This window comes from Gadus macrocephalus, chromosome 18 (assembly GCF_031168955.1).
Source record: "Gadus macrocephalus chromosome 18, ASM3116895v1".
NCBI classification, from domain to species: domain Eukaryota; kingdom Metazoa; phylum Chordata; class Actinopteri; order Gadiformes; family Gadidae; genus Gadus; species Gadus macrocephalus.
This window is the reverse complement of record NC_082399.1, coordinates 20962386-20975465: the sequence shown is the minus strand read 5'-3', so window position 1 is coordinate 20975465 and position 13080 is coordinate 20962386. Positions and strand designations below refer to the sequence as shown.

General features: G+C 48.6%; 1 long non-coding RNA gene and 1 other non-coding gene across 2 annotated transcripts; one reads left to right on the top strand and one right to left on the bottom strand.

The window, feature by feature from the left end:
- Window positions 1–234: 234 nt before the first annotated feature.
- Window positions 235–950, bottom strand: LOC132446536 (uncharacterized). The gene is made up of 2 exons (XR_009522911.1): window positions 573–950; window positions 235–538 (listed from the first exon to the last, which is right to left on the bottom strand). It is a non-coding gene; the product is annotated as an uncharacterized LOC132446536 (long non-coding RNA).
- A 1492-nt stretch (window positions 951–2442) lies between these two features.
- Window positions 2443–2607, top strand: LOC132447101 (U1 spliceosomal RNA). Its single transcript, XR_009523035.1, has one exon. It is a non-coding gene; the product is annotated as a U1 spliceosomal RNA (small nuclear RNA).
- The last annotated feature ends 10473 nt before the right edge of the window (window positions 2608–13080 follow it).

Sequence of the window (13080 nt, the reverse complement as noted above, 5' to 3'; positions counted from 1 at the left end):
CGCATTTTTGTAAATCCCATTGATTTCTGTTGGAAGGCTCATTGCTTGTTGGCCGGAAACGTAAAGGCGGGGGGGTTCACGTTTGGTTGTAGTCTTTTTGCTCGGTTCTATCCCTACTGTTGAGACAGAGAACCGAGTGAAAAGACTACAACCAAACGTAAACAGCCCCCTTTTCCGTTTCCGGCCATCAAGCAATGAGGCATTCTAGTCCGCTGAGCTATGAGCCAGAGAATTAAAGGTCCCATGACATGAAAATCTCACTTTATGAGGTTTTCTAACATAAATATGAGTTCCCCTAGCCTGCCTACTGTCCCCCAGTGGCTAAAACTTGCGTTTGGTGTAAAACAAGCACTAGCTGTTCTGCTCGCCTTTGAAAAAACGGAGGCTCAAGTGCGCTGATTTGGAATGTCTGTATTCATGACGTCATCAGGAATCTCAGCTCCTCCCCTTACTCTGCCTGGCCCGCCCAGAGACGTTGGCCCGCCAATGAGACTCGACCGTGCGAGCGCCACATGTGTGTGTGTGTGTGTGTGTGTGTCTGTGTGTGTGTGTGTGAATACACAAACTGTAACGCAAGTGTTTCTTGTCGGTTCTTTGACGTGTCTTGTATTTCCACAACGAGACTGTTGTGGGGGTTATCTGAGCCATGGTTGAGAAGGAATTGGGGGAAAGGAACTTTGGCTTTGACTGGCTGAAGTACATGAACTGCGACATGCCGCCGGTTGCCGCGAGGCACCATCGCTCGGCAGCGGGCAGCCGGCAGCAGGCAGCGCGCGGTTCAGTCGACTTCAGGTTGATGTGAAAGTGGAAGAACCAGAGACGTCGCAGAACCCGACAAAGTCGTTTGTGATTCATAATATCGTCTGGAGGCGCACACAGCTTTTGGCCGTGATAATATGTATTAAATGATATAGATTTCTATGTATTATGTGATATTATTTAGATATAGAGCTCCAGGACTGTAACGCAAGTGTTGTACACTTCCTTATTATTTGGATAACCGTTCTGCTTTTGGCGTTATGGCGCATAACACGTCGGACTCTCGTCTCTGGTATTTCTACAACGAGACTCGTATTGGGGGTTATCTCAGCCAAGGTTGAGAAGGAATTGGGGGAAAGGAACTTTGGCTTTGACTGGCTGAAGTACATGAACTGCGTCATGCCGCCGGTTGCCGCGAGGCACCATCGCCCGGCAGCGGGCAGCCGGCAGCAGGCAGGGCGCGGTTCAGTCGACTTCAGGTTGATGTGAAAGTGGAAGAACCAGAGACGTCGCAGAACCCGACAAAGTCGTTTGTGATTCATAATATCGTCTGGAGGGGCACACAGCTTTTGGCCGTGATAATATGTATTAAATTATATAGATTTCTATGTATTATATAGGGGTGTAACGGTACACGTATTTGTACCGAACTGTCACGGTACAGGAACTTCGGTGCGGTTACACAGGTGTACCGCGGTTCGTAAATGTGGCGTACATAGCGTTAATATGGTGAATGTAAAGGCTTGTTTTGCAATACGGAATTTAAAACTTGAAGTCGGAGTTCCACCCGGACCGTTTAGCCAAAGTAATGTAGCGACCCTGGGACAGTTAAATAGTTTGTGTGTTATGTGTTACATTATATTTCGTTGTCCGTTATGCCAGTTGTTCTATGTGCATGTATTGTAATGTTCTTCTTGTCAATCAGCGTGGGGGCGAATCATTAGGTCAGCTGGGGGAGGGTTTTGGAAGAACAGGAGGGTGGGGGCCTGCACGCGAGTGAGACCGTGTTGGGGGTTGCCGGGGTAACCAGGGTTTGTTTTGGGTCGGTTTTCTGCCGTTGGTTATGACGTTATGGGTTTCAGTGACCTGGTTTTGGTTCATTAAAACTACCTTCAACTACTAATGACTCAACATCATTATGTCACCGGCGAGGTCACTACATTGGTGTCAGAAGTGAAACTATTATTTTATTTTTTTTCTCGGTCCTGCTGTGCTCGGCGAGTCGGCTACTCCAACTCCGTAATCCCTTCAGCAGCTCTCAGTCGGGATGTCGGATACGCAATGCAATTGGCCGCCCGATCTATCTTATACAGTGTATGTTACAAACCATTTAAGCAGTGTTGTAAATACACTTCCAAAGCTTTTCAAATCTTATTTGGTGTTTTATTGGTCCTGTTGCAAAGTAAACAATGTACAAAGTAATTAAGGTACAAAGTCAAACCGAAGAAGTGATTCAGGAAATGATTTTGTTAGAGGACCAATCACAGCCCTTGCCGTCTCCGTTGCGGATCTCCAGGTTTCCTTTCGTTATGCTTCCATCACGCTGATTTCAGATTCGCCTGTCATCGTGTGACCGGTGGTCTACAGTGTTTATTAAAGTCTAGACATCTCCGAATGCTTTGCAACCGTTCTCCTGGGGAACACGCGTGGGCATCGTTCAGCCCACCTGAACGTGTACAACTCATACTTACCTGGCAAGGGAGATACCATGATCAAATAGGTGGTTCACCCATAGCGAGGCTCAGCCATTGCACTGAGGCTGTTGCTGACCCGTGCGAATTCCCCAAATGTGGGAATCTCGATTGCATAATTTCTGGTAGTGGGGGACTGCGTTCGCGCTCTCCCCTGGTCGTGTTGTTCTAAAGAAATAATAGCTATGAATGATACCACCCTGAGCACGCCCGATCTCGTCTGATCTCGGAGGCTAAGCAGGGTCCGGCCTGGTTAGTACTTGGATGGGTGACCGCCTGGGAATGGCTCATAACCCCCCAAAGTCCCTATCCCTCAACCCTGGGATCGATCCAAAAGGATCGAGGATCAAAACGGACGGCTCCATCTGGTGGCCACTGGTGGGTGGTTTTATTTTCAGAAATGTCATGTGCAAGGCCTAGATTATCAAAATCCACTAGTCTGCTGGATGTTTTGTTTATTATTTTCATACTTTGAGTGGATGTAGCTGATGAGATTCATACAATCAAGTGGAAAAGTGTTAAATTGTTAAATTTTTGGGCTGAATTAAGAAAAATAATAAGAATGTATTCAGTGCACTCTCACTTTTTCTGGAAGACATCAGAGCCATTCACAGAACTCATTGTTTTGACCACACAGGGAGTGCAGCCATCACATTGGGGGTGTATTCACACCGCTGGTTGCGGGAGTGAAGACACAAGGACTTCTAATTGCTTTGGTGTGTTTTTTCTTTCCAATACCCCACCCCTTCTGAAACCCAAGCACACTGAGACTCCAAAATACTTTTACAACTTTTATTTTTCAACCAGAATGTGTTTCATTGAAAAGGCAATCCATATAAACACAAATAAACAAGATCATTTTAGTTAAAAGCTCGCCCACCACGACTAGGTACAGATCTACAGGCGAGAACACGAGAGCATGAGGCGAGAGACAAACATGTACTACCATTTGCAAACATTTAGTTAAACATGGAGCTGACAGACATACACACATAACAAGGACAGGCACATATAAATAACATTAATAATAATAAAAAACACTCAACAATTAAAGAACACACACACACACACACACACACACACACACACACACACTTGTACTTAAGATACAAATCAACAATTGGCTTGTACAGGCTAAAGTGCAATAATGAACATGATTATCCATAGACTCAGGTGACCAATCAACAAATAAAGGCTCAAGCTGTTCCTCCCTTTTGTGTTTTCTTTAGCAAACTTTTGTTAAAACTGAAGCAGGCAAATACATACAAACATCACAAAGACATGAAGCTGACAAAGACAAACAACATGCATGACAAAAACACAGATTATCTGAACATGAACAACCACTAAAAGGTATGTAAACTGATTGTGTTAGATTGGAACTGATTATGGTTTAAAAGATTGGCCTCGATATTGAACCTAGAGCAGAATGGATACTACAAAGTTGATTTTAACAGCAATATAAATAATAATAAATAAAAAACGAACAAAAGAACTTCAAGTAAAACTGCAAAGTGCCTTTTTTTTGAACGATATAAATAAATAGATAGTGCTTGATAGTGTTTAAAAAACACACACAAAGACAAAGACAAACACACACAAACAAGCCTCTTTCTCTCTCTTACAGATGGCACAGGAACAGTGGCATCACAGAGGTAAGTTATTCACACACATATACACACACGCATTTCCAGGTATTTACACAGTCCTCCTTTCCAACTCCGCATCCACGACACTCTTAAAGTGTTCAAAGTTGTCATACACCACATTGTAAAAGCCAGGGGTAGTGGACATCCTAGTGGATGGACAGTAGGAAAACATTTTCTGCATGCTTCCAGCCACTTTGTCCTTGGAAGGGGTGTACCTCTTCCGCTGTCCACCACAGTCTGGCACGTGGCGAGCCCCACATGGCCTTGAGGACTTGTTATGCATGAATGTCTTCACTGTTGGTGCAGGAGGGACAAAGCTCTGGCTGCAGGATGGCCCACGAAACAGGACGGAGGGGGCCTGTGGCTGTGCGGGGAGGACCAGCAGTATGGGTGCTGCCGACACGGGGTGGGCCGTAGGTCAACGCAGCAGGTGGCCTCGGCTGGAGGTGGGTGGACGCAGGAGGCCTCGGCAGAATGGGGGTGGGCGCAGCAGGCTTCAGCCGGGTGGAGGACGACAAACCCAGTGGGCTGAACGGGCCGGTTCGCGGGAGTCCCAGGCTCATCAACAAATAATCTGGAAATATAAAATACACATGTGATCAGTATTGATATGACGTGTGTGTGCTATTTGCTTTCCACAGCCAACAGGTGAAACAAAGTGCTTATGACAACTTACCTCCGCTTCTCACCACGTCTCTTTCCAGCCTCGTGATGGATGTGCCGGTACTGGACCTGAGGCCGGTCTGGCGGAGCAGTCGCTCCTTCTGCCACTTCAGCAGCTCGTTCTGCTCTCCCTGCTGGCAGTACTGGAACAGCAGCCACACCAGCCAGCCGACATCATTCTCCACAAGCCACCTGAAGGTCTGACCGGCGTACTTCCCGAACGTGATGACCAGCTGACCTTTCCAAAGGTCTCTGCTGTCTTGAGATCCAGCCATTTAGGGTCAACAACAGTGCTGCTGCGGGCCTCTGCCACAGACCTTGCTGCCTCTGTACAGTACAGCCTGGCCTCTCCTTGCCGGTACAAAATGATGTTGGGGTACTGGTGTAGCTGTTGATGGCTGACCAGCGATGGTTTAGTGGCCAAGCTCTTCCCGCAGACGTCACAGATAAAGGTCTCCCTGGCGATGGCATGGATCTTCAGATGCCTCGCCAGGTTGGACTTTTCACCGAATGTCTTGTCGCACACGGTGCACTGATGTGTAGGCATGTTCCATCTGGTACAGTAAAACATGAATAAATGAGTAAAACTAAAAGCAGATAATTTAGATTGACAATATGTAGCTGTAACGGGTTCACGGAGTCAGGACACAGTTCTTTGTGGAAATGGAGCGAACTCCTGTTTATTTCCACTTCAATTACACAATCTTAAAGACACACGAACAAGAGGACAACGGTTCACTGTTCAATCCGTCCGTCTCCTGGTTTTACGATGCTCTCTCCGGCTCGCAGAGAGCGTCTTCCTCCTCCCTATCTCAAGCCCCGACTGAAAGACAAGCAGGCACATAAATACACACTTCCTGATTGGGTCAGATTGCAGACACCTGTCCGCAATCAGACCCCATCACCCCAGCAGACCCGGTGCTCCATGCTCCCCCTGCAGGCCAGACGCCGCCCCACCTCCACATACCCCCACCGCCCGACACAGGCCGGGGACCCATCCGGCCGTAAACCTACTCCCCCCCCCCCCCGGGACGGGAGAGGAAGTCTGCCACGACCATCTGCGCCCCCGGCCTGTGGGCCACCCGGAAATTGAACAGCTGCAGCGTGAGGTACCACCGGGTGATCCTCGCGTTGGCATCCTTCATCCGGTGGAGCCACTGGAGTGGGGCGTGGTCGGAGTAGAGGGTGAACTGGCGACCCAGCAGGTAGTAGCGAAGGGCACCGACCGCCCACCGGATGGCGAGACACTCCTTCTCTACCGTGCTGTACCGACCCTCGCGGTCCGACAGCTTGCGGCTCAGGTACAGCACCGGACGGTCGGTCCCCTCAACCTGCTGGGTCAGGACCGCGCCCAACCCCCTATCCGACGCGTCTGCCTGGACGGAGAAAGGGAGAGCAAAATTAGGAGCACACAGGACTGCTTCCCCACAGAGGGCTGTTTTAATAGCCTCAAACGACACCTGGCATGGCTCCGACCACTGGACTGTATCTGGGGCCCTCTTCCGGGTGAGGTCGGTCAAGGGGCTGGCCAGGTCGGAGAAGTTTGGCACGAACTGCCGATAGTAACCCGCCAGCCCCAGGAACCGCCTCACCTCCTTCTTGGTCCTGGGTCGAGGGGCGGCGGCGACCGCCGCAGTCTTACCGACCTGCGGCCGGACCTTCCCCCGCCCCAGGTGGAACCCCAGATACTGAATCTCCCTCCGCCCGATCACACACTTCTTCGGGTTGGCCGTGAGCCCCGCCCGTCTCAGCGACTGAAGGACGGCCGCCACCTGCTGCACATGCTGCCCCCACTCGTCACCATAGATGACGATGTCATCTATGTAGGCGGCAGCATATGCAGCATGAGGCCGTAACACACGGTCCATCAGTCGCTGAAACGTGGCCGGGGCCCCGAACAACCCGAACGGAAGCACCTTGAACTGGTAAAGACCGAGCGGAGTGGAGAACGCAGTTTTTTCTCGGGCTGCTGGAGACAACGGAATCTGCCAGTAGCCCTTCGTGCAGTCCAGGGTCGTATAATATTTGGCCATGCCAAGCCGGTCCACTAGCTCGTCGATCCGAGGCATTGGGTAGGCATCGAACTTTGACACCGCATTCACCCTACGGTAGTCGACACAGAACCGGACAGACCCGTCCGGCTTCCCCACCAGCACGACGGGACTGCACCAGTCACTGTGGGACTCCTCGACGACGCCCAACTCTAACATTGCTGCCAATTCGCGCCGTACCACGTCTTGCTTGTGGACGGGCAGCCTGTAGGGACGTGTCCGCACCGTTAACCCGGGTTGCGTCTCGATGTTGTGAGTTATTAACGGGGTGCGACCAGGCAGGGGCGAAAAGACGTCGGCAAACTGGAGCTCCAGACTGCCCACGTCCGCCGCCTGACTCCCCGACAGATCCTCTCCTCGGCCGACCGGAGGGACAGGCCCCGGAGTAGGGACTTCCGGTCCGAACTCCTCTCCCTCCGGTAGTGTCGTAGCGAACGCGACCGGGACCACATCAATCCACCTTTTGAGCAGATTGATGTGGTAGATCTGTCGGGAGTCGCCCCGGTCTGGCCGCACTACCTCGTAATCCACGTCCCCGACTCGCCGTGTGACCGCAAAGGGACCTTGCCACTTCGCGAGTAATTTGGTGCTAGAGGTGGGCAGCAGAACGAGGACCTTATCCCCCGGTGTAAGATCGCGTAATCTAGTCCCTCTGTCGTACAGGCGTTTCTGATTCTCCTGGGCTTGGTGCAAATGCTCACGTGACATTACCCCGAGTGAGTGGAGCTTTGCACGCAAGTCCATGACGTACTGGATTTCGTTTTTACTGTCGCTGGATCCCTCCTCCCAGGTTTCTTTAATGAGGTCCAGGACGCCCCTGGGCCTGCGCCCATACTGCCCTACAAAGGCAAAGTGCAGTAACTACGTCAACATTGAAACTGAGAAAAATGCCTTCAAAGTTTTCATACTGGCCGGCCAAACCTGTTGCAGGTACAATAGTGGTGATACTTTCAATGAATACCTTTATAGGAAGGAAAATTGTATAGAAAAAGAAAAGACCAACGATATGACCTTTGACCTCAAAATTGTAGATACTGCACTCTGCCTTTGTATTACCTCGAACAACTAGAGTACTATTACAAAGGCAAAGTGCAGTATCTACAATTTAAATGTGTTCTGAAAGTAACTTTTTTGCATTACCAATGCCTTTTTATTTAATTTAATTTGCTTGTGCTTCGTTTATGAAGGTTTTTGAGAGTATTGAAATTGCTTGTAACCTTCAATAATCTATTTTGTCCTTATGTCCGTGTCACATCGCAGCCCTAAACAATTGAAGAGTTTGGTTCCAACACGCTATATCCACAATTTTAATGAATTTTCATGAATCATTTTTTTATATAAAAAGGTTTTAGGTTATATCAGTGAACCTGCAGTTGGGATAGTGTTCTGTGATGTATCTTAACTTTAACAAAACAACAAAAATACTATTTTGTTGATATCACTGGAGATACACACTATAAATATAGATGGCGTTTTGAAATCAAACCCTTCAATTGCATTTTTTTGTCATCAACATTGCCATTATCTTCCCAAATATCCTTAACATTTTACACACAATCAATAGTATTTTGGTTTGTGGATTTTCATTTTAATTAGAAAATTAAGGGGGGGGGGGGGGGGGGGCTACTGCATGGTGGCAGCCAGTGGGAAGCTTAGATAAGTGATTCACTGGAACTCTTGGATGCATACATATGTGTGTATTAAAGTAAGTATTATACAAGATTGGATATTACTGTTTTGGCAAGAAGTGGCAAAAGACTATCAACAATTCATAGAGGTCACTCAGTTACATTAGTTTGAAATATAATAACCATAAGAACTACAGATAAGGTAGATATAATAAAAAATTACTTGCCAATTATATCCCAAACTAGATCTAACGTCAAAATGAGTGACTGCTATTTTATACAATAGAAGAAATGAACCGAAGACTGATCTCGATGGTGGTTTTGCAACCTTTGGACTTTCTGCTTGAACTTCATTGGCTATCCTTTAGACAACGCGATATTTTACCTAAACCATGTGATGTAATAATAATAATAATAATAAATAAAATGTATATAGCGCTTAATATGGTACTCTAAGACGCTTAAATGTAGCGTGTGGAATGATATGGAGTCAGTTTCCTGCCATAATTCAAACCTGAAAAAAAAAGTTTCAAAGGCTTGTAAGTCTGGGTTTGAAAACTCAACACCTTGTAAAAAAGGTTTTGCAACACTGAAAAAAGAGATTATAACCTGAAAAAAAATAAAAATAAAATTCAAACATCTGTAAACATGATTTTGTGTTCTATTTTATCTTCTTCATCATTTTCACCAACACATTTTCAAAGTTCAAACAATTTCACCAGCGCATTTGCAGAGTTTCAAATCTGGCACTGTTCTAACGGTGTATTTCATTGTTGCCCGGTTTTGAAACCTTGTAAATGGGATTCTGCAAACAGGTGTTCATACATTGAGAAATACGTTTTGAAAGGTTGAATATTTAGTTTTAAAAACTTGTAAAGGTGTACGTTTACGGCATTGCAACGTATTTTTTCAGAACTGACTTTTCAGCACTGACTTTTCAGAGATTTGAGCGCAAGCTTTGAGTCACGTGAATATTGGCAGTGTTCTGACGCCACTCGTTTTGAAACTCCTGACAGTCGAATCTGAAAACGTTCCTGGGGGCGGGACCATTTAGCTCTAAACCTATTGGTTGCTCTCGGCTGACGTACATTCCAATCACATGTGCCGTTCACCGGGCTGTTCATGATTGACAGTGCTCTGCCGATGACACGAATAATAACGGGTTGATTTCGCGGTTGATTTTGATTTCCATTTTCTGGAACCAGAGTCTCATCTCCATAGGACGCGACTAGCAAGGCTGCAGCCTTCACTTTGGGAAACAGCCATGGTTCCAGAAAATGGAAATCAAAATCAACCGCGAAAGTCGCTTGTTATTTGTGTCATCGGCAGAGCACTGTCAATCACGCACAGCCCAGTGAACGGCACATGTGATGGGAATGTACGTCAGCCGAGAGCAACCAATAGGTTTAGAGCTAAATGGTCCCGCCCCCAGGAACGTTTTCAGATTCGACTGTCAGGAGTTTCAAAACGAGTGGCGTCAGAACACTGCCAATATTCACGTGACTCAAAGCTTGCGCCTGTGTGGTCAAATCTCTGAATAGTCAGTGCTGAAAAGTCAGTTCTGAAAAAATACGTTGTAATGTCGTAAACGTACACCTTTACAAGTTTTTAAAACTAAATATTCAACCTTTCAAAACGTATTTCTCAATGTATGAACACCTGTTTGCAGAATCCCATTTACAAGGTTTCAAAACCGGGCAACAATGAAATACAGAGTTAGAACAGTGCCAGATTTGAAACTCTGCAAATGCACTGGTGAAATTGTTTGAACTTTGAAAATGTGTTGGTGAAAATGATGAAGAAGATAAAATAGAACACAAAATCATGTTTACAGATGTTTGAATTTTAGTTTTATTTTTTTTCAGGTTATAATCTCTTTTTTCAGTGTTGCAAAACCTTTATTACAATGTGTTGAGTTTTCAAACCCAGACTTACAAGCCTTTGAAACTTTTTTTTTCAGGTTTGAATTATGGCAGGAAACTGACTCCATAGAATGAGAAGTAAACAACCAATCTAAATGGACATTTCATTTTCATTCAATATCGTATTTGCGGCTGCAGGCGCTGCACGGCTCTCCTCAGGAGATCAGCTAACTCTAGAATGCTAAAGTAACAGTGACTTAAATGGAGTCGACTAACTAAATGAGTAGGCTGATTTTGTTATCTTCACATCAGTTAGATTAGCTGCCCCGAAACGAAAATAGTTTCAGAAATGAAGACAAGAAACAAAACAGCGACGTGATCGTAATTGGACTATGACAGCGGTTCCAGAGTGGAAAGATGCTACAGGCTTCAAGGGAGCAGGTTGGCTAAAATGGCTTAATAGATTTAGGTCAGTTGTTGATATTTTTCCATCGTCCTTACCATTGTCTGGATACTTGCGTTTCAAAGCAAGTTCCACCATGAGTTTTCCTCAGTAGATTCGGATGGAGCTAATAAGGCAGACCGCAGTATCTACTGTGTCAAAGCCGGGTGAACAAAGGCAGAACGCAGTAACTTCACTTACTGCGTTTAGCCTTGGTATTAGGTTGGATTTTGTAGTTACTGCAAATTTGACTTGGGGATATCTCTGAAACGGGACACAGTTGGACCAAGAGTTTTTGTCTCAAGACAAAGAAGGTGTTATAAAACCCATTTTCACTCTGAACTAAATTTTGACAAAATACGTAGTTACTGCACTTTGCCTTTGTAGGGCAGCATAGAGCAACTCGAATGGGGAAAACCCCGTGGAAGCCTGAGGAACTTCCCGCACCGCAAACAACAGAGGGTCTAGCCATTGATGCCAATTTCGAGCATCCTCCAGTACAAACTTCCGGATCATGGACTTTAACGTCCGGTTAAACCTCTCGCACAAGCCGTCAGTGGCTGGGTGATAGACGCTCGTGCGGATGACCTTCACCTTCAACAACCCGTAAAGTTCCTTCATCGTGCGTGACATGAAATTGGTGCCCTGGTCAGTGAGAATCTCTTTCGGGATTCCCACCCGCGATATGACATGAAACAACGCCTGCGCAACACTCTTCGCAGAGATGTTGCGCAATGGAATTGCTTCCGGGTATCGGGTTGCGTAGTCGATCAGGACCAACACAAATCGATACCCTTGTGAGGAACGTTCTAATGGCCCGATAATGTCCATGCCCACGCGGTCGAATGGGGCCTCCACCAGAGGAAGGGGCCGCAAGGGAGCCCTGGGAATGGCGGGGGGATTCACCAGCTGGCACTCGGGGCAGGAGGCGCACCACCTACGCACTTCCGCCCGAATCCCCGGCCAATAGAATCAAGCCATTATCCGGTTTAGTGTTTTCTCGTACCCCAAATGGCCCGCCATTGGGTTGTAATGCGCCGCCTGGAAAATCATTTCCCGGCGGCTCCTGGGTACCAGCAACTGGGTAAAAATCTCCTCACTCTCGGTGTCACGACCCACCCGATAAAGCCTATCCCTAACGACCACAAAGTGTGGGTAAGTCAGCACTGCGTCTGGCTGTACCCTCGAACCATCAATAGCAATCACTTGGTCGAAGGCTGAGCGTAAAGTAGCGTCACGAGACTGCTCGAGGGGGAAATCGTCCACCGGTGGGAAGCTCGGCGCTCGGACCTCGGGTTGAGAACCTCCCGCCTCCTCCCCCGATCCCTGATCAGCGTCGGACGCCCTTGCATCGGCGCAGAACACAGCGCATGACCTACATGTCCCTATCTGTCGTGGCCGCACCCCCGTAGTCTCGCTAACCGCCCCTGGAAACCCAGCCCAATCTAACCCTAGAATCAGGGGGTGCGTGAGGCTCGGACTAACCGCCGCCTTGACTCTATGCGTTTTCCCCCCATAACGAATTTCGATAGGGACCAAGGGATACGTGTGAACATCCCCGTGTATACATCTCACCGAAACACTCGATGCCTCTATCAATGCCTCGGATCGCACCAGGCGCTGATGGATCATGGTCTGCATACACCCCGAATCCAACAGCGCCTGGTACGTACCCCGCTGTATCCTCACCGGGATACGGTACGCCTCGCCGGGACCGTGGGGAAGAACCGGGGCACCGGTGACGCGGACGACCTGGCCCACCTCCATCAACGGACAGTCCCGCCGAAGGTGGCCCGGCCGTCCACACCGCCAGCACGCCTCCCCTGCCGTCTGAGTGCCCGTCTGCGGGATGGGGCGGGAAGGTGCACTATGTGCCTGCTCGTGACTGGGACCCCCCCCCCATCTCGCCCTCGGTCCCGGGGTGGGCCTGTCCCGCTGCAGGGCTACGGCACCGGTCCGCGGGCTCGGGACCGGTCGTCGGTCTGACAGAGGGGGAGCCAGGTGGCCCTCCGCGATGTTGACGGCCGCCGAGAGGCTCCCGGGCTGGTGGTACCGGACCCAGGTAGATGTTCTGGTTGGAAGCCCCTCGACGAACCTCTCCAGGGCCACCTGCTCCACTATGTCCTCCGGTGTGTGTTGTTCCGGGTCCAGCCACCTCCTCGCCTGGTCCCGCAACTGCTGGGCGTAGGTGAAGGGCCGGTCGCCGTCGTTGAAGGCCAGGGCCCGGAACCGGCGGCGATGTTCCTCCGGGTTTAGGCCCAACCGGTCCCGGATAGCCCTGGTGACGGTGTCAAAGTCCTTCTGGGCCGCCGCTGGTAGGCTGTGGGCCGCGAGC